The sequence below is a fragment of the Scyliorhinus torazame genome, chromosome 22, assembly GCF_047496885.1.
Source record: "Scyliorhinus torazame isolate Kashiwa2021f chromosome 22, sScyTor2.1, whole genome shotgun sequence".
Taxonomy (NCBI): domain Eukaryota; kingdom Metazoa; phylum Chordata; class Chondrichthyes; order Carcharhiniformes; family Scyliorhinidae; genus Scyliorhinus; species Scyliorhinus torazame.
The window spans coordinates 33,985,240-34,009,907 of record NC_092728.1 but is presented as its reverse complement, the minus strand read 5'-3'; the positions used below and the strand labels follow the sequence as shown (position 1 = coordinate 34,009,907).

General features: G+C 47.1%; 1 protein-coding gene across 6 annotated transcripts in view; it reads left to right on the top strand.

The window, feature by feature from the left end:
• Positions 1-4,592: 4,592 nt before the first annotated feature.
• Positions 4,593-24,668, top strand: part of exd3 (exonuclease 3'-5' domain containing 3) — a 1,321,659-nt gene continuing 1,301,583 nt past the window's right edge. For 3 of the 6 annotated variants that reach the window (XM_072488031.1, XM_072488030.1, XM_072488028.1), the window contains exon 1: positions 4,593-4,692. The gene's annotated coding sequence lies outside the window, so the exon portion shown is untranslated. The remainder of the gene's footprint in view (positions 4,693-24,668) is intronic. The other 3 variants (XM_072488034.1, XM_072488032.1, XM_072488029.1) reach the window with 1 other exon arrangement.

Genomic DNA, 24,668 nt, shown 5'->3' with positions numbered 1-24,668 from the left:
TGCCTTGGATAAACCACTTTGAGAAAGAAAGATCCTTCAAGTACCAGCTTCAGTCTCTTGCCTGAGTTAATGTGCCAGCCTTTCCAGAAACTGCTGTTCCATTCACAGACAGATGTTTAACTGAACTATATGTTCTATAGTGTAGGTTAGATGGCTTTTGTTTCGGTGCAACATTGTGGGCCGAAGGGCCTGTACTGCGCTGTATCGTTCTATGTTCTATCTTGAGAGCACAGCTTCTTGTCTGTTCATATCCCAATCTAAAAACCAAAATGAAAGAAACACCTGACTGTTCAGTCCCTGGTTCCTCCCATTACCTGCATAATCTTACTAAAACGAAACGCGAAGGGAGGGATTCTCCGTCCCACCGCGCTTGACTTCCGGCGATTCAGGACACATTATTGGCGCTCGCACCAGCGCCATGTGGAACTTGTGCAATTCCAATGAATGCCAACATCTGATACGCCGGGGTTGGGATTGGCACTGGAGATCCTGACAGGCTGCAGCCGCGAATTAGCCCCCCACTTCCCACTCACATTCATTCCAGGCAAAACGAAGCCACCCCAAAGAGCGGCCCCGAGATTCACAGATGTGGAGCTGGAGACATAGTTGGATTTGGGACACCCTGTTCCCAGGGGTGGGAAGGAGGTTGCCACCCACGGACATAAACCAGCAGAAGCCGGGTCCCACTGCCAGGACGGGACAGCAGTGCAGGAAGAAGCTGCACAAACTTCTCAGGGTGGCCTGAGTGAGTCACCACCCCCGTGCCACACACCCATAACCCCTGCCAACCTCCCCCACGCGGCCCCCCACCTGGCGGACTGGCAGGCAGTGCTGGGTCAGGCCAGCCAGGATGAGCCACGTCCACCACCCTGGCAGTAACTCCCATCCCAGACACCCAAATCCCACTCCCCTCCCCGAGAGCGATTCAACCCTACCCACCGGCAGCTGGTGTGCACCCCACCCTGCACCACATACCAACACCAATACCACCTGTCATGGCCGGGTGCCCTGCACAAACAGGTTACCAACATGTTTCCCGCGTCCGAGTGTCTCACATTGTGCATTGTCTGTCCCCCCCCGGACAAGCCGGCCCACAATTACAGGGTGAGAGAGAAGACCGAACGGGGCCTTCCGGACCTGCGGTGCCGCAGAGCAGAGGGCGCTGAACCTGGTCGGTGGGCCTGGAGGGTGGGCAGACGCCGAGGTGGAGGTCGGCATCAGGGAATCAAGTGAGCCCCCGATGGATTGTGCTGTTCCTACGGGAAATATGGCACACTCCCACTACCCCCCACAACCACGAGCATGGAGACCCTGGTCGATACGAGAGAGGTCCTCAAGGACTGACAGTGTCAGGTGACGTGAAGCCCCTGGAGCTCGCTCCGGCTGCACCTCCGTCCCAAGGAGTAGCCCAGGGGCCATCGGGCACCCCAAGGGAGGACAAAGTGATGGAGCCTGTGCCAATGACTGCCTCAGGAAGGTGCCGGAACACCTTGGCACCCCTGAATCCGCCCACCTGTCCCTGGCACATCTGATGGGCAGTGAGCAGAACAGGGCGGCAACATGCCACCTGTGACACCCAGAACACATCCAAGCCTGGTCGCTCCAGAGGAAGACCAGCAAAGGGAACCCAGGTCACAGGATGGATGTCGCATTAGGCTGCCTCCATTCCGAATGTACTGTCTGGTGATACCACCTAGGTGGAGCGTTAGAGCCCGTAAGGCCAGAAAGGCACACGCCAGTTAAGTTGTCATGGATGCAACACATCGGTTAGTCATACGGAGGGGATCGGGTACAATCCTTGTAAATAGGACAATAAATACCTGTTCACCAAATTCCAAACTGCCTTGGTCCTCTGTCAGAAGGGTGTGAGGGATGGATTGGGCTGGGAGCAGCGGGTGTGCTGGGTGGGGGATGTGAAAGTCCGCTGGTGTGGGGCGTGGGATGGGCCATGTGACTCCGGCATCCATCCCTGCCAGCAGGGGTACTGGTGGCTGGTGCTACTCATGCCAGCAGTACGCTCTGCAGCCCTATCCTGCGCCCTCCCGTGGGATCTACTATGGGCATCCCCCTTGGGTGGGCCCCACCAGCAGGGTGGTTCCCAGTTGTGTGGGTGATGGGATGGGCAGCCTGGGATGGGTGTGGGGGGGGACGGGGGGGGGGGGGGGGGGGGAACGACTGCTGGGGCACTCATACAGCCGGTAGCGTTCTGCACAACAGATCATGGTCAGTGGGGTGCGCTGCAATGTGGCTGCCTTCCAGGCCACGGCAATGGTCTGTGCCTGGACACCCAGGGCCTGGGGGTCACCCCGACCCCACAGACCATCCCCTCGCCACACCCCGCTACTCTCCCTGGCGGAAGCCCTGGCCAGTGGCAGGAGATGCAGCTCACGGCTGCACCTTTGGGAACATGTCTTACTTCATCCCTCTCCCTCAGCAGCCTTGGTACCTGTTTCCCGATTTTACATATCACAAGTGAACCTCACCATCGGTAATTCCTTCTGACGGTTGGGCCGGAGAATGCAGGGGCGGGACGTGAATGATATGCCAATGGCGTTTATTGTACAATTTGCATGCTTACGCCGGTGTGTGGAATGCATTCACGCCGCTGTTGAGGCTCCTGAGCATGGTATTCCGTGCAGCACATGCTGCTGGCCTCGACTTTCTGCTCACGTGGGATTCTCTGCACGATTGAGCTTTGCGATTCTGGCGTCATTGGATGGAGAATCCTACCCCTGTTGTTTCTCACCGGAATGTTAGAAAAGTATTAATGACATCAGGTGATAAGAATCAAAGAAAAAAAAGATGTTTTCTTTCAGCTACACATATCCTTCTTGTCAAGGATTAGGAATCCTGCTAAAAGATGCAATGTGGTTGATGTGGAATATTCAAAGCTCATCAAGGCGATTAATGCAAAATGTAAAATATATATAAACTATTGGAATACACCGCCACATTCTATTTTCAGTCTTCCATTGGCACGTAACTATAATGAGGTGGTTGTCATGGATCTAAAGGTATGGGACAATGACAGAAAGATTTTAATTTTACATTTTATTGGGGGACAACCAGATTTAGGTTTTCCACAGCGATACATAGCAAGGACAAAAAGATAATTGTAGCTAAAGTTGACCCAGACTTAGATTTACACTAAGTTTCTGACAGATAATGGAGGGGAATTTGCTATTGATGAATTTAGAGATGTGTATGAAAAGGTGAACACTGTGGTCATGAATGCCGCTGCTGAAAGTCCTTCAGCAACCGTCTCAGTGAAAGGAACCACTCAGTGACGGATGAAATGCTGCACAAATTCTTAGCAGATCAAAAATTGCATTGACATGGGTGCTGATGTAACAAATTTGCTTCAGATGGTTTCTACCTATGGGAGGTATCCCAAATTACATTCTATGCTGGCCGATAGTCCCTCTGCCCTAGAGGGAACTACAATTAGTTCAATTTTTTTCCTACACATTTGAATACTTTACATGGAGAGAAGGGTCTTGCAGAAAACCCACAGAGCTCGAGAACATCATATATGAGCATTCAAGAATTGTAGGGATTCTATGAACATTCAAGATAGGTTTTAATTCTGAGGATATGGGGTATTATGAAAGAGAGCACCATAAGGAATGGAAAAGTCCTGGTAGAAGGCGATGAGGCATCCTGCACCTCACATACTCATGTCTTGTGATGACTATGTTGGGGATCTACCGTTGATCAGGGGCAGGATAGTGGTAGGTTGAGTGACCATGATGTTCAGGACAGAGTTATCCCATCCAAAGGCCCATTGCCGAAAGCGGAATCTCTGGTGACATTTGTTCTGGAGGAGTCCAGTGAATGTAGGGATTTGATCCTTATGGGTCATACAGGCAAAGCTACGGACAAGTTTAAATATTGATTCAATGTTCAAGGTGATGGCTGATTGAGGTCCATGGACTGGCAGAATGGGGTAAAAGAATGGAAATTAATAAGTAAAAATGCAAGTTCCAGTAGTTGGTCTGAAAGTGACTTTTCTGTTAGAAAACAATCACAAACCAGAAAAAGAGTCCACTCGAGAGAAATCTGATTGTTGTTGTCCCGAATGACAATGAAGTTCAAGTAGAGGCCACAGCTTGAATAAATTACCTAATAGAAGGATGGCTACAGAATAGTCTTCAGATGGGACTAGAATCTTTAGTCGCACCAATAAACGAAAGTGCAAACCAATGAGAAGCAAAACGAAAGGAATCAGCTAGTTGGGAGGAATTTGGAGTTTATTGTGAAGAACCAGATCGGGGACAGCAACCGTGCCATATATATAAATTGGTAAGGAAAATGTTCTCACAAATGGGACTCACCAAGCTGGGGCCCAAAGAGACACAGAACGCCTTCACCAAAATGGCGCCCGAAGAGAGACAGAACCGCCTTCACCAAGATAGCGCCCAAAGAGATACAAATCCGCCCTCACCTCGATGGCGCCAGAAGAGATACATGATCACCTTTACCAAGATGGAGCCCGAAGAGACACAGAACCGCTTTCACCAAGATGGTGAGCGAAGCGAACGATCACGGCTGAGAACCGGATGTGCGGTGTAGGGTCAGCCGGATGAGGAGGGACGTGTTTCCGCGAGGTCGCTCTCCTGTCAGGAAGAAATTGGATAAGGGCGTTCCCGCGGATTAAACGGTCTGATTGAGTCCCGGACACGTCACCCTCAGGTTTATTTCGCAAATATTTTAAAACAAAATGACTGCAAGTTTGTACTTTGACGTGAACAGTAAAATATGCCAGATGTCAATTCACAAATGTGAGGGGAGGAAGAGAGAGAGAGAAAGAGAAAGAACAAACTGTCTCCCAGTGAGAGTCAGTGTGTGTGGAACTGTCCCCCAGTGAGAGTCAGTGTGTGTGGAACTGTCCCCCAGTGAGAGTCAGTGTGTGTGGAACTGTCTCCCAGTGAGTCAGTGTGTGTGTGGAACTGTCTCCCAGTGAGAGTCATTGACGTGTGTGTGGAACTGTCTCCCAGTGAGAGTCATTGACGTGTGTGTGGAACTGTCTCCCAGTGAGAGTCAGTGCGTGTGGAAATGACCCCCAGTGAGAGTCAGTGTGTGTGGAACTGTCTCCCAGTGAGAGTCAGTGTGTGTGGAACTGTCCCCCAGTGAGAGTCAGTGTGTGTGGAAATGACCCCCAGTGAGAGTCAGTGTGTGTGGAACTGTCCCCCAGTGAGAGTCAGTGTGTGTGTAACTGTCTCCCAGTGAGAGTCAGTGTGTGTGGAACTGTCTCCCAGTGAGAGTCAGTGTGTGTGGAACTGTCCCGCAGTGAGAGTCAGTGTGTGTGTGTAACTGTCCCCCAGTGAGAGTCAGTGTGTGTAACTGTCTCCCAGTGAGAGTCAGTGTGTGTGGAACTGTCCCCCAGTGAGAGTCAGTGTGTGTGGAACTGTCCCCCAGTGAGAGTCAGTGTGTGTGGAACTGTCCCCCAGCGAGAGTCAGTGTGTGTGGAACTGTCCCCCAGTGAGAGTCAGTGTGTGTGGAACTGTCCCCCTGTGAGAGTCTGTGTGTGTAACTGTCTCCCAGTGAGAGTCAGTGTGTGTGTAACTGTCCCCCAGTGAGAGTCAGTGTGTGTGGAACTGTCTCCCAGTGAGAGTCAGTGTGTGTGTAACTGTCTCCCAGTGAGAGTCAGTGTGTGTGTAACTGTCTCCCAGTGAGAGTCAGTGTGTGTGTAACTGTCTCCCAGTGAGAGTCAGTGTGTGTATAACTGTCCCCCAGTGAGAGTCCGTGTGTGTGGAACTGTCCCCCAGTGAGAGTCAGTGCGTATGTGGAACTGTCTCCCAGTGAGAGTCAGTGTGTGTGGAACTGTCTCCCAGTGAGAGTCAGTGTGTGTGGAACTGTGTCCCAGTGAGAGTCAGTGTGTGTGTAACTGTCTCCCAGTGGGAGTCACTGTGGGTGAAACTCTACCCCAGTGAGAATCACTGTGTGTGGAACTCCACTCCAGTGAGAGTCACTGTGCGTGGAACTGTCCCCGGGCAGCATGGTAGCAGAGTGGTTAACTCTGTGGCTTCACAGCGCCAGGGTCCCAGGTTCGATTCTCTGCTGGCAATTTAGCATGGCCAATCCACCTAACCTGCACACCTTTGGACTGTGGGAGGAAACCGGAGCACCCGGAGGAAACCCACGCAGACACGGGGAGAATGTACAGACTCCGCACAGACCGTGACCCAGCGGGGAATCGAACCTGGGACCCTGGCGCTGTGAAGCCACAGTGCTATCCACTTGTGCTACCGTGCTGCCATGGAGTTATGTGTGAGGTCTCTGTATGAGAGAGCCTGGGGACTGTTTACACATTGCCCTCACATTCAGACTCCCTGTCGGTGCAATAACACTTGCCCTGTGCAGAGTGTATTTGCAAAGCTGGACTGATGTGATCTTTGTCTTGTTGCAATCGTTGTTCCCAGTGCTGGGAAATGACTGTGTGGGCTTGTGCATAGGCTCCAATTGCTGTGGTTATCTGCTCACCCTGTATGTACTCTTGCTGGTTCCTGACCTCACATTTGATGAACAAGTTCTTGAGGGACAAACAGCAACAAGGTCTTTAACCAGCTGCAAAGATAAGTGTTTCCAGCAACTGCCTGTAACCCATTGAAAATCTGTGTGAGCAGTGTACTGAGATGCAGTTACACCACCTCTGAGCTGAATGTGGGGCAGAAGTCGGGAGACCCCAGAAACCCCAGCTTTCCCCATCCTCTGTCAAGCTGAAATGGAGATGTGATTTCATGGTGAAGCATTAGTGAGAGTGACAGAATTCCTTGTACTGAGAGTGCAGCTTGAGTGAACTCCAGTGGGTTGATAACTCTGACATTATAAATCAACCGCTCCTAGTGAGGAGTGGCACACACCAGGAGTGTCTGCATGCTTCCTGTTTCACATCCCGGACTTCACACACCTGCTTTAGAGATTCCATCCAGCCTGCTGCTGTTGGTCCTGAGTCAGGCATTTGGGAAGCGTTACCTAGTGTTCCAAGTGGGGGTAGTAGACCACAACATAACATCACCTGTCAACCAGTGACCTGTTTAATGTTTGCTGGCGAAGTCCATTTACTCTTGCAAAATCAGTGAATTTCTTTGTGTATGTTCTGAAGCTTGGGGCATTTGCCCCCAGCCAGTTTCCAGACTGTATTGTAGTACACTTCAGAAAGTGCTCTATGGGTCTGGCAGCATTGGTGGAGAGCAAATATAATTCATGTTTTGAACCCAGTGTGACTCTTCAGAATTAATGTGTGCACTGTTCCTCCTCCATCCTAACCCACTCTACCCCTTCTTCTTCCCACCACCGCCGCACCCAGTCCACATTCGTCGCCCAATAATAATGAAGCAAATTTGGCAACGCCAACTGCCTCTGCAACAGAGTCCTCCCCACCCTCGGCACCTTCCCCGCCCATACAAAGTCAGAGATGATTGTGTCCACTTTCCGAAAAAAGGCCTTTGGTATAAAGATCGGGAGAGCCTGAAAGATAAACAAGAACCTCGGCAGAATATTAATTTTCACCACTTGGACCCTCCCCGCCAATGTTAAGTGCAGTGTATCCCACCTCTTAAGATCCTCCCTGGCCTCCTCCACCAGCTTCGTTAAATTTCACTTATGGAGCCCCGTCCATTCCCTCGCTACCTGAATCCCCAAGTACCTAAACCTATCCCTCACTACCGTAAATGGCATCCCCCCTAAATTAGCCCGCTTCCCAAGTATTGTCCACTCAGTTCTCACCCAGTTTATGCTCCTTAATGAAGTCTTCGGCCGCTTCTGGGGTCTTGAAATAATACTCCCGGCCTCCGAACGTCACCCATAATTTTGCCGGGTAGAGCAACCCAAACGTGATCTGCCGCCGGTACAGCACCGCCTTGGCTTTGTTGAAACCTGCCCGCCGTTTTGCCAACTCGGCTCCGATGTCCTGATAAATCCGGACGTTATTTCCCTCCCAGTCGCAGCTACGCTTCTCCCTGGCCCACCGTAGAATTTTCTCTTTCTCCACAATTTTATGGAGTCTCACGATAACTGCCCGCGGCGGCTCCCCAGCTCGAGGCTTTTGCTTCAGAGACCTATGCGCTCTGTCCACTTCAGGGGCCTTATCTAGCACCCCTTCTGCCTCCAGTCCCGCCAGCATCCTCGAGACGTACCTCGTGGCACTCACACCTTCCACTCCTTCAGGCAGGCCGACTATTCGCAGGTTCTGTCTTCACGAGGTATTCTCCTGCTCCTCAACCTTTGCCCTCAGCGTTTTACTAATGTCTCCAAGGAGCCCCACCCCCGCCTCCAGAGCCACCACACGATCGCTGTGGTCCGCGATCACTCCTTCAGTCTCCCGAATCTGTGACCCCTGCACCTCCAAACACCTCCCCATCCACTCTTCAGGGGTGCCACAGCTTCTGAAATGGCCTTTGCACAATCCTCATGCCTTTCTTTCCTCTGTTTATGGAATTCTTCCTTAATAAAAGTCATCAGTTCCTGTATCTGGGGCCTTACAGCTTGCCCTTCTCCCACCTGCATGCTGAAAGAGACTGTCTGTGAAGCACAAGACTGCTTCAACTTTCCAGCCAAACCTCTCACTGTTTTCTGCCAGGTCTGGCGATCAGAAGACATACCATTCCAGGGGTAAACTACTCCTCTAATATTCACCTACGTCTTTTCATCAAAATTCCACCCGGATCTGGGTAAAAAGAGCCCTTTTCTATGACTTTGAACAGGAACAGCCCTTTATGTGACCAACCACTCCATGGTCACAAGCGGACCATCTTTTTAATGCCATCCTTAACACTTCTGTTTGGAGGCCTGTAGACAACTCCCACTACTGTTTTCCACCCCTTGTTGCTTCTTGGCTCCTCCCAGACCGATTCTACATCTAGATTTTCTGAGACAGTACCCTCTCTCAACTGCTCTGATTCTATCCTTGACCAACAATGCCTTTCAACTTTTGTCGATCTATATACCCATGTATTTCTGGTAAAATGATTGTAAATCGTCTCTGCACCCTCCAGTGCTTCTATATCCATTTTGCAATATGGCGGCCAGAGCTGAACACATTATATTTAAGTGTGCTTTAACCAAGGTTTGATACGGGATTAGCATAACATTCCTACTTTTCAATTCTACCCTCTAGTCATGAAGCCGAGTGCTTGGTTTGCTTTTTGCTGGCTTTTCTAACCTGTGACGCAACTTTGTTTGGTGCATTTGTAATTCAAGACCCCTCTGTTCCCACCTGGACTTGTACTTTCCGAGTAATAAATACCGTCCCAATTCTTCCTGCCTGAATGTACAACTTCACATTTAACTGTGTTGAACTTAATTTGCTTATTCTACAAATTTATTAATGTCCCCCTGAATTCTGCTGCAGACCATAAGACATAGGAGCGGAAGTAAGGCCATTCGGCCCATCGAGTCCACTCCACCATTCAATTATGGCTGATTTCAACTCCATTTACCCGCTCTCTCTCCATAGCCCTTAATTCCTCGAGAAATCAAGAATTTATCAACTTCTGTCTTAAAGACACTCAACGTCCCGGCCTCCACCGCCCTCTGTGGCAATGAATTCCACAGACCCACCACTCTGGCTGAAGAAATTTCTCCTCATCTCTGTTCTAAAGTGACTCCCTTTTATTCTAAGGCTGTGCCCCTGGGTCCTAGTCTCCCCCGCTAATGGAAACAACTTCCCTACATCCACCCTATCTAAGCCATTCATTATCTTGTAAGTTTCTATTAGATCTCCCCTCAACCTCCTAAACTCCAATGAATATAATCCCAGGATCCTCAGACGTTCATCGTATGTTAGGCCTACCATTCCTGGGATCATCCGTGTGAATCTCCGCTGGACCCGCTCCAGTGCCAGTATGTCCTTCCTGAGGTGTGGGGCCCAAAATTGCTCACAGTATTCTAAATGGGGCCTAACTAATGCTTTATAAAGCTTCAGAAGTACATCCCTGCTTTTATATTCCAAGCCTCTTGAGATGAATGACAACATTGCATTTGCTTTCTTAATTATGGACTCAACCTGCAAGTTTACCTTTAGAGAATCCTGGACTAGGACTCCCAAGTCCCTTTGCACTTCAGCATTATGAATTTTGTCACCGTTTAGAAAATAGTCCACGCCTCTATTCTTTTTTCCAAAGTGCAAGACCTCGCACTTGCCCACCTTGAATTTCATCAGCCATTTCTTGGACCACTCTCCTAAACTGTCTAAATCTTTCTGCAGCCTCCCCACCTCCTCCATACTACCTGCCCCTCCACCTATCTTTGTATCATCGGCAAACTTAGCCAGAATGCCCTCCGTCCCGTCATCTAGATCGTTAATATATAAAGAGAACAGCTGTGGCCCCAACACTGAACCCTGCGGGACACCACTCGTCACCGGTTGCCATTCCGAAAAAGAACCTTTTATCCCAACTCTGCCTTCTGCCTGACAGCCAATTGTCAATCCATGTTAGTACCTTGCCTCGAATATCATGGGCCCTTATTTTACTCAGCAGTCTCCCGTGAGGCACCTTATCAAAGGCCTTTTGGAAGTCAAGATAGATAACATCCATTGTCCTCCTCAATATTGCCCCCAATTTCGTGTCATCTACAAATTTAGAAATTGTATTATTGATTCTAAAGTCCAAATCGTTAATGTAAATTGTGAACAGTAGTGGTCCCAAGACTGGTTCTTGTGGGACACCCACTTCCCACCTTCTGCCACCTTGAATAACCACACTTTACTACCACTCTGCTTTCTGTCTTTAAGTCAGCTAGAAATTCATTCTGCCACTTGTCCTGACTCCACATTCGCTGGCCTTATCATTGGGCACCTTATCAAAGATCTTTTGAATATCCAGATAAATATTGACTGCATGCCCATTGTCTACTCTCACTGTTAACTCTTCAAAAAACTCTAAAGTTGGTTGAGCAAAATTTTCCCTTCGACATTCTTGCTGACAGGATACTTTTTTTTCTCTTTGCTCCTTTTGAAGGGAGTGCATTGTTTTTATTATTATTGTTCAGCTGACTGACCTTTAGGCTTCTTCTCTTTCCCCCTTGTGTAGTATATGTGTAGTAATCTCCTCCCTGGATACTTTTGCAACTGTGTCTGGATGCAACCCATCCTATCCAGGGTTTATCCTCTTGGAGTTCGTTTAACTTATTCAATACTTCCCCTTTTTAAATTGAATAATGAGATGAGTAATGAGAATATTGCATTCAATGTAATTTTCACCTATTCTATCACCCTGGTAAACCAAAACAAAATAATCATAGAATTTACAGTGCATAAGGAGGCCATTCGGCCCATCGAGTCTGCACTGGCCCTTGGAAAGGGCACCCTACTTAAGCCCATGCCTTCACCATATCCCAGTAACCCCACCTAACCTTTTGGACACCAAGGGACCATCATGACCAATCCACCTAACCTGCACATCTTTGGACTGTGGGGGGAAACTGGAGCACCCGGAGGAAACCACTGGGAGAACGTGCAAACTCCACACACACAGTCACCTGAGGTTGGAATTGAACCCGGGACACTGGAGCTGTGAGGCAGCAGTGCTAACCACTGTACCACGCAGATAATGATTTTGCATTTTTGCCATGTCCCCGTTGTTATGGGTTATCCTGTCTCCTCTCTGAGCTTTGACGAAGGGTCATCTGGACTTGAAACGTTCGCTCTTTTCTCTCCTTATAGATGCTGCCAGACCTGTTGAGATTTTCCAGCATTTTCCTGTCTACGAGATTATGAGTGCCATGGACAGAGTGGATAGTTAGATGCTCTTTCCTAGGATAGGAGAGTCAAGTACTAGGGAACATAGGTTTAAAGTGCGTGGGGAAAAGTTTAGAACAGATGTGCGAGACAAGTTTTTTTTACACAGAAGGTGGTAAATATATGGAATGCGCTGCCTGGTGAGGTGGTGGGAGTAGGTACGATAGTGACATTTAAGGGACATCACGACAAATATATGAATTGGATGGATACAGACTCCGTAAATGCATACGGTTTTAGTTTAGGCAGGTACCATGTTCGGCTTGGAGGGCCTGTTCCTGTGCTGTATTGTTCTTTGTTCTTTTCTCTTTTGGCTCCACTCTGAATAAAGGTCTTTTTTTTTAATTGATGTGCCGGTAAAATATTTTACTTTTTTTCATGTTCCTTGTTAATTTATTTGAATAGTTTCTCTTTGTCTTCCTTTTAAAAAAAATGTGCCCAATTATTTTTTTCCAATTAAGGGGCAATTTAGCATGGCCATCCACCTAACCTGCACATCTTTGGGTTGTGGGGATGAGACCCATACAGACACGGTGTGAATGTGCAAACTCCACACAGACAGTGACCCTTGGCCCAGATCAAACCCAGGCACCGTAGGCAGCAGTGCTAACCACTGTGTCACCTTGCTGCTCTCTCTTTGCCTTCCTTATTAATTTTTTGACTTGTCTCCTAATTTCCTAATTGCTTCATATTCTCTCTTACCCTGCACTCCTTTGCTGTCTATGTAGTTAATTTTTCTGAACCCTTGGTTCAGTTCTTCCCTGATGTCTTTAGTCATTATGAGTTTGTTCTCTCTCGTAAGCAGGATTTTTTTTCTCTGCAATCAAATGGTGTTCTGTTGGTGTTCTACATTAATGTTTGACAACATGTTGTCCATTTTTTCTCAAGTTCTATTTTCAGCCCACCAACGTCAGCTTTTCTACCTTGTTTTTTTATCATACTTAAGTCATCCTCTATTATCATTTTCAAGTGTATTATATTATAATAATTATTCTCTTATTTCTCTCAACTGCTCTGTTTATTTCATAGAATCATAGAATCCCTACAGTGGAGAAGGAGGCCATTCAGTCCATCGAGTCTGGACTGAAAATGGTCCTTGAAAAGAGCACCCTATTTAAGTCCATGCCTCCACCCTATGCCCGGAAGGAACCCAGTAACCCCACCTAACATTTTACACATTAAGAAGCAATTTAGCATGGCCAAATCATCTAAACTCCACATAGACAGTCACCCAATGCCGGAATTGAACACGGATCTCTAGAGCTGTGAGGCAGCAGTGTTAACCACTGTGCCACCGTGCTGCCAGATGCAACAGTAAATCTTCCCATCTTGAAAAGCAGTATGATGCAGATGCTGGAAAACTGAAATAGAGGTAGAAACTGCTGGAAATACTCAGGTTATGGCAGCATCTGCGGAGAGTTAATGATTCAGTTCTGTGACGTTTCATTAGAACTGTGAATTCTTTTGATCTGTCTGCTCCTGGGCCATTTTCAGTGTGGCTCGATAGAAATCTCTGAATTATTACCCTTGAAGTCCTGCGTTTTAAATTGGATGTGAAAAAAATAAACTAGCAGCTCATTTTAATCCATTTTCCAGCACCTGGTCTGTGACCTTGCAGGTTACAACACTTCAGATGGATCCAGGTATCTTTTAAATGTGTTGAGCGTTTCAACCTCAACCATCATCATAGGCTGTGAATTCTGGATGCTCACCCCTTCTGAGTAAAACTTATTTCCTCCTGTCCTCTCTAATCCTTTTACTAGTCACATTAAATCTATGTCCCCTGGTAATTGACCCCTCTGTTTGGGGGAAGCAAGTCTTTCTGGTCTAGGTCCCTCTACCTTGTACAATTAGGTCACCACTGAGCCTCTTTTTTGGTTCCAAGGAGAACAACCCTAGCTCATCCAATCTCTTCTGGTATCTACACATTCCCAGCCCTGGCAACATTCTTGTAAATCTCCTCTAAACTCTCCAGAGCAATTCCTGTAATGTGGCAACCAGAACTGCGCACACCATTCCAATTATGGCTCAACCAACGCTTTATACAGTTCCACAATACATCCCTACTTTTGATTTCAGTACTGTTGTTATATTTACTCGCTATAAATATGGCAGTCAATAAAGTTGCCCTTTTGTCTAGATATTGATATTATATTGCTTTCAGTGTCACCAGGTATCAAATGATACCACCACAAGGTTCAACCGGATATCGATCAAAGACCCAACAACCAGTTAGTTAGTTCAAGTTCAATAATACTTTATTTACACTCAAGATTAACTTATACATGCAACATAAATACTACGAGCTAAATTACACCTAACACTATGACAACCTGTACTTAACTTCAGGTACCCGGCTTAGGTCAGAGGATCAGTGGCCTTTGTTTGAATCTGGATCTGCTGGATCTGGAGAAGTAACTGCGGTTCAGCTTGGCTCATCCGTCTGGTAGCGAGCTTTGAACTTGGACTTGCTTCTGGTCGTGGTGCTACAGTTGGAGATAGACGTTGCCGGAGCGCCAGGTCCAAAAGAGATCGAACACATGGCAATGTCTCTCTTTACCCTTGGGGGGTTTCGCGCTCTTTTGGGCGGTCCTTAGTTTTGGACCCAATAATTCAGCAGACTTCGATCACTGCCTTCGATCTGAGCCAATAAAGGGGCAGGTGCCTTGATAGCTGGGCATGTCCCAAGCAGTCATTGACCTTGCTGTTTATGCTTCCTGAGTAAAGGGAGTGGCGTCTGGAATGTATCGGCTACCTGAATACCAGTCCTTTGTCTTGGGGAAATAGGTCATTAGAATGCAAATCGGCTGGGGGTTTCAATACAGTCTGGTTCTTTGCTTACAAATATACATTCAGACTCTGAGCCTGTCTGAATCTTGTATTGGCCATAATTCCCTTGAGTCTTTGCAATTGTCCATGTTTCTTTGTAAGTGGCCATCCCAGATGGCTACAGTCCGTCCTCTTGGATCACACTGCTGAATCTTCATCTGTTCTTTGGTGTGCCGGGTACCCTTAATCAAGGACAGGTTCTATACTACTCTGTCCTATGGATTGAAACATTTACCTAAGTTTTTAATACATCACACATCTATAAAAATTCTAAGGGGGCACTATAACATTCAAACATTCATTTAACTTTACACAAAGGGAAACCTCTAACTGTCCTTACCTTACCTAAACTACACTTATGCTGCTAGCTAATAACCAAAATTCCAGTACAAAAATTTAAACAATAGCAGCATCACATTTCTACTTAAACTGATCACATTTATAGAAAATGCAACTTTTATTGAAAACCGTGGAATTTATTAGTCAGAAAAAGGCTTCAAAAAGAGTGTGGGGTCTGTTGAAGTCCGAAAAAGGGGCTCTGAGTGTATATATTGGGGAGCGGGAGGCTCTCCTTCGCCATTTCCGAAGTCTAAGTGTCTGAACGACACTACATAGTATTGCAATAACTAATAGAGCTTCTACCGTGTATGAGAGGGAATACCATTTTATGATGTCATCGCACCATGTGGGGGTATCAATGTTTATTTCCATGTGAGGTGTGGTGTCCGGGATAGGGGTATCGTGTGGTATGGTTGTGTTTGGGGCCAATGTGGTGTGGGTTACAGGGGCCGTCGACATGTGCAACTGTAGTGATCCAACGATGATCATGATGGAGGTCATCAGTTCTGTCTTCATCTTGCCTTTTGTTCTTTGTATCCTCGTATATTCCTGGCGGTAATAATATCTATTATTATAATATCTATTATTACCTTTGTTTAATATCTCGTTTGTCTGTCCGTTTATCCTTAATATCAATTTCCCATTAGAATTGTCACCATGTGTGACTCCCTCATTTTTTTTTTAAACCAACCATTTTGGAGACAAGACATCCGAGAGAGAAAAAATTCTGTCACAGTGCGAGCAATCTCGCAGCCTGTGGTCGATGCATTGAGTGGGTGGACAATGTCTCCGTCCACTGTTGATGTAGTTTTCCATAGCAGCAGATTTTGTTTCAACCAAGTGTATTGAATATGTTGGGGGTAGTGACCGGAGGGTCATCGGAAAGCAAAAAAAAAACTGTGGCAAAGTGCATTCTTTAAACCACACCTAAAAGAACACTAAAAGAGTTTTGAAAATAACTTTCCAAATCAGAGGGACATGGGGCAAGAATGGGTGGAATCCCCGGGTAGGGCGGTGATCAGTGCCGTTGCTCCACTACCCGAGCTTGGCTGACTAAATACATAGGGGGTCCTCAGGCAGGGCGAGGATTAGTGCCATTACTCCACTGCCTGGGTGACCTCACAAGAACGGAAAGAATTTGAATATCTATGGACTTCCGCCAAACTTGTTCCTTTAACTACCATTTTGGCGTCAAAAGAGTAGTTATGACTGCATCAAGAAATTTAGCATGAGACCGAAAGAAGAAACTGTATCAAAAATGTTGTGAGAGGTCGACACAAATAGTCATCCAAAGACGAGTGTTCAACATTTAAAAATAACAAATTAAAGAAAGAAAAGTGGGCAGGCTCCATCAGAGAATAGGACACCGTAAATCTTAATCAGTTTCTTTCTCTCATCATCTGGACACCTCAGGGTTCCATTCCGAAAAGGGTCGTAAAGGGGTTACCATGGTGGGAGTCAGACTCTGAGTCAACACCATCTCCCGGTTGCCAAACCCGTGTCTGGCGTTTCTGTGCCATGGCCACGTGGGCCGTCGTGGGATCCATTTAATCATTTCTGGTCAACCGACAAGAGTTATCGCGGTGCAATTGTTTCTTGGCAAAGGGGGAAGTTGTATCGTTGGGCGGTGGGTCTGGTTCTGGTTGAGGCAAATAAATGGTATCTGAGGGGCCAAACATATCTTGGTCGGTGTTACTGGGGCTGTAGTGACTGGGGCCTGGTCTGTTTTGCCATTGGTCGGGGATCTCGAGTAAGTCCATTGTGCTGTCGCTATCAGCCGAATCAAGTTTGAGGTGGAAACTCATCCCTGGGGGCGGAGTCAAAGTCGTGTCTGTGGATGTGCTGTCCTGGCTGGGGGAGGGTTGGATAAGGTTGCCAGTGGGCGGGTCATAGTTGTCTGCTATTACCAGTGAAATGTGGTGTGAGTGGCTGCACTGAGTTCCATAAACCTTAAGTTGGTTTATATGAAACCATCCTGATTTTCCGTTTGGATACGTAATTTTATATACTGAGGGGCTTACTTTATCAGAAATCGAGTAGGGTCCTGCAAATTTGGGGGAGAGGAATGAACTCGGATTGTATAGGGAGACCATCACCTGCTGTCCGACTGTATATTCTACCGGGTGTACTGTTTTATCAAAGCAAGCCTTACTCTGCTTTTTCCTCGCGCCTAGTGGAACAGCTGCAGGGAGCTGTGCTGCTTTAATATTTTCCATTACTTGTTGGACTGCTTTTTCGTGGGTAAGGGCGGTGACTGTGGGGCTGGCCAAATCAAGTCCAAATATATACTCTGTACCCTTCATTGGTCATTGGTCATGAGGGTGTGGGGGGTGTAGCCTATTGAACTCGACACCGTGTTTCTAATAAACATCAGTGCAAATGGGAGAACTGTGTCCCATGTCATGTTGTGCTGTTGCACCATTTTCCTAATCGTTTTTAGGGTTCGGTTCATGCCTTCCACAATGCCGCTTGATTGTGGGTGATAGGCAATATGAAACTTTTGTTTCATGCCGAAAATTGAGAACATTTTTCATCACTTCCTGTAAAATGCGAACCTTGGTCGGATTCAATACTATGTGGTGTCCCCATCTTGTAAATATCTGTGATGTTGTGTCCTTGTAGGAGTAGGGACCAGCGCGCAGCTCTAATTTGGCCGTCCTTCAGCCTACCGTCTAACAGTAGGCTGCGTTGGGGTGTGCTCGGTCAAAATGGTTCCGGGGTTGAGTCCTGTTATGTACGTGAAGTACTGAACAGCCAAAAAAACTGCGAGCAAGTGCCTTTCGCAGGCTGAAAATCCTTGCTCTATCGGATCTAAAACTCGTGAGGCATAGGCTACGGGTCCTAAACGATCGTGCCTTTCTTGGAGAAGTACGGCCGAAAGGGTTCGGTCGGTTGTCGCTACCTCTATTGCGTACGGGGAGTGTGGGTCTGGTACCTGCAAAGCGGGAGCTGTACCTAGGGCGCGTTCTAGTGCATCAATGGCATCTGTGTGCTGTGGAAGCCATTTCCATGGGGCCTATTTCTTAAGGAGCTCGGAAAGTGGGGCTGCCTTTGTGGCAAAACCGTCTATATGGTTCCTGCAATAACCAACCAGCCCTAAAAATGACTGGAGTGCTGTAACATTATGGGGCAAGGGCAATTTAACAATTGAATCAATACGTTTTTGCTCTATCTCACATTTACCATGCGTCCCAACTGTTCCTAAATAAATGTCCTTTTCTTGGAGAATTTGGGCTTTTTGGGGGTTGACTTTACATCCAATTTCTTTTAGGAGACCTAATAGTTCAGAAAGTAGCGAAATGTGCTCTTCCTTGTAGGAGCAAGTCGTCCACATACTGAACGAGGCATTCGGGTCGGGAAAATTTCGATAATCGATTCGCCAATTGTCTGTGAAAAATGGAGGGGGAGTTGTGGAACCTTGTGGAAGGCATGTCCACGTGTATTGCTGTCCCTGGAAGGTGAACGCAAATTTATACTGCCAATTCTTATCCAATGGAGTGGACCAAAAGCCATTACTAATATCCAGAACCGTAAAATATTTTGACTGAAGTCCCTGCTTTAACATTGTCTCGGGACTCGTGGCTGCTAATGGAGTTACTTTATTGAGTTCTCTATAGTCGATGGTCAGTCTCCATGAACCATCAGGTTTTCTTACGGGCCAAATCGGGGCATTGTTTGTTGAGACTATGGGCCAAATTACGCCTTGATCCAATAAACTTTGAATTACCTCAGCTATTTCTCCCTCGGCTTGCTGTGGAAATCTGTATTGTTTCTGGGGCTTAGGATGGGACCTATAATGGTGACCATTCCTGGAAATTTACCGCAATCGTGCTTGTGCTGGGCAAAAGATGCTTTTTGTTTCTTCAAGACTTCCCTAATTGTTTTGTCCGTGGTAATGGTTTGTGGATCAAACCAGTAATCTCCCACTGAGCTCATCCTGTGTTCGTAGATTCCTACTGTGAGCGTGGCGGGGGGCTCGTGCTGCTCTAGCCATTTTCCACACACTTATTCACGGGGTCAAAAGAAAGGTTGTGTGAGCTCATGAAATCTACCCCAAGATGTGCTCTGCTGTTTGGGGTGCTTGGTTCTAATGTTACCGATCAGAATATCCTCAGGGGCTGTAATGTGTCCCTGCTTGAGGTGTCCTGTAAATCCACTAAGAGTGATAGTATCTGTATTGGGCCATATATCTCGCTAGTACATTGTGGAGGCGTTTTAACGTGGTTCGGGACCCTCCTGTGTCCCAAAGGAACTCTACGGGGTGTCCCCGGACTGTGCCTGTGACTACCGGTCTTCCGGACTTGTCCCAGAGCGTGTCGCAGACCCAAGTTGGGGAGTCCGAACACCGTCAATCGGTGCCATTTATGGCCAAATTATCTGAACGGGCACTAATGCTGTGGATAGACCTGCCATTGTTCCTATGTGGGGCATTTGCGTGCTGATTCCGTTGCTGGTTCGGGGGGGCATTGCATTCTCTGGCGCAATGTCCCTTCTGTCCACAATTATAGCATCCCTGTGCTTTATGGTGCTGTGTCATTTCTACCTTCATTTACCCTGTGTCCTTACTGGATTCATGTTTGCTTCCACCTTCTCCTGCTCTGCATTTTTATGTACGGATTATTCCCAAGCTCTAGAGAGTCTCTTCAGAACCCACACTTCATTGTGTGTGGCGTCTGAGGGGTCATAATTTGCACATGCTCTTTGTCCTGCATCTGTGGCGTGGGAGACTAAAATACGGGTCCATTTGGCCATATTGTCTGCAGTTAAATGGGCGTGGGCTAAATCTCCAAATACTGCTGTGAAGTGTATCCAGAGGCGTCCAGCAAATGCTGTTGGGTGCTCTCCTTTCTTCTGCTTACATCGGTTGAGTCCTTCTACGGGATCGCCTCTATGAAAGCCAATTGCATCGAGGATAGCTGTCTTCATATCCTGGAGGCTACCTCCTCCTACATTTTGTGGGTTGGGAAGGGCTGAACTAACGGATGGGTCAAGGCTCATTACTATGAGTTTCACTTGCTTCTGTTCGTCCAGACTGTCTGTTGTCTAACTCGCTCAAAGAAATGGTGTGGGTCTGATGTGGGTTGAAAGGTTTCTATTTTATCACGGGCATCCCTTAACTGGGTGATGGTTAGTGGTGTTGTGTACACAAAATCAGGTTGGTCTTCTGTCGGTACTCTCCGCTGCGTGGTGACTTGATTCATAGGGTTGTGTGCTGCCTGTGCAGTCGGTGGTGCGGATGCTTTCCTTTTCGGGGCCTGGGGGGCTCTATTCTGAATCTCTGTTCCGTTTACGTATCGATGGGCAGTTTCAATAGGTTCCTGCCAATCGGGGCCATCTTCCTGGTCTAAATTTGGTCGAAAAGTGTCTCTGAAACCATTTTGTACTGAGAGCAGTGACTCTAATCATGAAATTTGTTGCCTACATTTGGCGTGGTCTACTGAGTTCTGCGTTTGTTCCGTTGTAGAACTGTGGAGTGCTTGTGGGGCTGCCTTTAAGTCCTCGCATTGCTTCTTTAATTGCTTTACTTGGTGTTCCGTTTCTTCCCTTACCAAAACTGTGCGTTGCGTGTCTTGGTAGGCCTTATCATATTGTGTCTGAAAGCTGCTTAGGTGAGCTAGACGAAATTGGTGTGGCCGTTTGACATCAGCCATCTCCTTGTCCTTCGCTGCTAGCTGCTCTTGGAGTTGCTCATTTACTTTTTCGCATTCACTAACCTTTCCCCCACTACTCTTCTCTTTCTCCACAAGCTGTCTGCGGAGCGTCCTCACGACCTCCTCTGTGCCTCGCAATTGTGCCAAACAGGACACGATTGCCATTGGCTTACGAACTTTACCTAAACTCTTTTTATGGACCGCGGGCAGATTATCCCACCAAGTTTGTCCTGTACTACCAGGACCTATCTCTTCATTTGCATAAAACTCAGACCATAGGGGCCATCCTTTCCCCTTTAGGTACTTCCTAATTTCCTCTTCACATATGGGACACTGCTCTGCTCTATTGGTCGCTGCGACCTTGGGTTCCTGTGGGTACATTAGGCGTTCCATTGCCTTCATTGTCATTTCTACGATTATGTCTTTTGCTATCGTAATCTCTGTATCTCTGCCGTAATCTCTGTATCTCTGCCGTAATCTCTGTATCTCTGCCGTAATCTCTGTATCTCTGCCGTAATCTCTGTATCTCTGCCGTAATCTCTGTATCTCTGCCGTAATCTCTGTATCTCTGCCGTAATCTCTGTATCTCTGCCGTAAACTCTGTATCTCTGCCGTAAACTCTGTATCTCTGCCGTAAACTCTGTATCTCTGCCGTAAACTCTGTATCTCTGCCGTAAACTCTGTATCTCTGCCGTAAACTCTGTATCTCTGCCGTAAACTCTGTATCTCTGCCGTAAACTCTGTATCTCTGCCGTAAACTCTGTATCTCTGCCGTAAACTCTGTATCTCTGCCGTAATCTCTGTATCTCTGCCGTAATCTCTGTATCTCTGCCGTAATCTCTGTATCTCTGCCGTAATCTCTGTATCTCTGCCGTAATCTCTGTATCTCTGCCGTAATCTCTGTATCTCTGCCGTAATCTCTGTATCTCTGCCGTAATCTCTGTATCTCTGCCGTAATCTCTGTATCTCTGCCGTAATCTCTGTATCTCTGCCGTAATCTCTGTATCTCTGCCGTAATCTCTGTATCTCTGCCGTAATCTCTGTATCTCTGCCGTAATCTCTGTATCTCTGCCGTAATCTCTGTATCTCTGCCGTAATCTCTGTATCTCTGCCGTAATCTCTGTATCTCTGCCGTAATCTCTGTATCTCTGCCGTAATCTCTGTATCTCTGCCGTAATCTCTGTATCTCTGCCGTAATCTCTGTATCTCTGCCGTAATCTCTGTATCTCTACCATAATCTGTATCTCTGTAACTCTGCCGTAATCTCTGTAACTCTGCCGTAATCTCTGTATCTCTGCCGTAATCTCTGTATCTCTGCCGTAATCTCTGTATCTCTGCCGTAATCTCTGTATCTCTGCCGTAATCTCTGTATCTCTGCCGTAATCTCTGTATCTCTGCCGTAATCTCTGTATCTCTACCGTTATCTCTGCCGTAATCTCTGTATCTCTACCGTTATCTCTGCCGTAATCTCTGTATCTCTGCCGTAATCTCTGTATCTCTGCCGTAATCTCTGTATCTCTGCCGTAATCTCTGTATCTCTGCCGTAATCTCTGTATCTCTGCCGTAATCTCTGTATCTCTGCCGTAATCTCTGTATCTCGCCGTAAGCTCTGTATCTCTACTGTGAATTTGGGGCAGGGGGGAATAAAGCGGTGATGCATACAGCGGGTATGGCTTATGCTATTTTCTGGTTCACAGAACTCCCGAAAGTTTTTTGCAACAAAATCGAAACTCAATCCCTCTACCAATAAAAGCTAACACACCGTACGCCTTCTGAACAACCCTCTCAACCTGGGTGGCAACTTTCAGGGATCGATGTACATGGACTGAGATCTCTCTGCTCATCCACACTACCAAGAATCTTACCATTAGCCCAGTACTCTGTCTTCCTGTTATTCCTTCCAAAATGAATCACCTCACACTTTTCTGCATTAAACTCCATTTGCCACCTCTCAGCCCAGCCCTGCAGCTTATCTATGTCCCTCTGTAACTTGTAACATCGTTCCGCACTGTCCACAACTCCACCGACTTTAGTGTCATCTGCAAATTTACTCACCCATCCTTCTACGCCCTCCTCCAGGTCATTTATAAAAATGACAAACAGCAGTGGCCCCAAAACAGATCCTTGTGGTACACCACTAGTAACTGGACTCCAGTCTGAACATTTCCCATCAACCACCACCCTTTGTCTGCCAGCCAGCCAGCCAATTTCTGATCCAAACTGCTAAATCACCCTGAATCCCATGCCTCCGTATTTTCTGCAGTAGCCTACCGTGGGGAACCTTACCAAACGCTTTACTGAAATCCATATACACCACATCAACTGCTTTACCCTCATCCCCCTGTTTGGTCACCTTCTCAAAGAACTCAATAAGGTTTGTGAGGCACGACCTATCCTTCACAAAACCGTGTTGACTGTCTCTAATCAAATTATTCCTTTCCAGATGATTATACATCTTATAAACCTTTCCAAGCTTTTGCCCACAACAGAAGTAAGGCTCACTGGTCTATAGTTACCGGGGTGGTCTCTACTCCCCTTCTTGAACAAGGGGACAACATTTGCTATCTTCCAGTCTTCTGGCACTATTCCTGTAGACAAAGATGACTTAAAGATCAAAGCCAAAGGCTCAGCAATCTCCTCCCTAACTTCCCAGAGAATCCTAGGATAAATCCCATCCGGCCCAGGGGACTTATCTATTTTCACACTTTCCAGAACTGCTAACACCTCCTCCTTATGAACCTCAAGCCCTTCTAGTCTAGTAGCCTGTATCTCAGTATTCTCCTAGACAACATTGTCTTTTTCCTGTGTGAATACTGACGAAAAATATTCATTTAGCACCTCTCCTATCTCCTCGGACTCCAAGCACAACTTCCCACTACTGTCCTTGACTGGCCCTACTCTTACCCTAGTCATTCTTTTATTCCTGACATATCTATAGAAAGCTTTAGGGTTATCCTTGATCCTACCTGCCAAAGACTTCTCATGTCCCCTCCTGGCTCTTCTTGGCTCTCTCTTTAGGTCCTTCCTAGCTAACTTGTAACTCTCGAGCGCCCTAACTGAACCTTCATGTCTCATCTTTACATAAGCCCCCTTCTTCCTATTGACAAGTGTTTCGACTGCTTTAGTAAACCACGGTTCCCTTGCTCGACCACTTCCTCCCTGCCTGACAGGTACATACTTATCAAAGACACGCAGTAGCTGTTCCTTGAACAAGCACCACATTTCCATTGTGCCCATTCCCTGCAGTTTTCCTCTCCACCCGATGCATCCTAAGTCTTGCCTCATTGCATCATAATTGCCTTTCCCCCAGATATAACTCTTGCCCTGTGGTATATACCTATCCCTTTCCATCAGTAAAGTAAACATAATCGAATTGTGGTCACTATCACCAAAGTGCTCACCTACCTCCAAATCTAACACCTGTCCTGGTTCATTAGCCAGTACCAAATCCAATATGGCCTCGCCTCTCGTTTGCCTATCTACATACTGTGTCAGGAAACCCTCCACACATTGGACAAAAACGGACCCATCTAAAGTACTCGAACGATAGCGTTTCCAGTCAATATTTGGGAAGTTAAAGTCCCCCATAACAACTACCCTGTTGCTTTCGCTCCTATCCAGAATCATCTTTGCAATCCTTTCCTCTACATCTCTGGAACTTTTCAGAGGCCTATAGAAAACCCCTAACAGGGTGACCTCTCCTTGCCTATTTCTAACCTCAGCCCATACTACCTCAGTAGACGAGTCCTCATCAAACGTCCTTTCTGCCACCGTAATACTGTCCTTGACTAACAATGCCACCCCTCCCCCCCCCCCCCTTTTACCACCTTCCCTGAGCTTACTGAAATATCTAAACCCCGGCACCTGCAACAACCATTCCTGTCCCTGCTCTATCCATGTCTCCGAAATGGCCACAACATCGAAGTCCCAGGTACCAACCCACCTTATTCCGGATGCTCCTGGCATTGAAGAAAACACACGGTAAACTACCCTGCCTGCCTGCCGGTACACTCCTGCAACTTTGAAACCTTACTCATGACCTCACTACTCTCAACCTCCTGTATACTGGAGCTACAATTCAGGTTCCCAAGCCCCTGCTGGACTAGTTT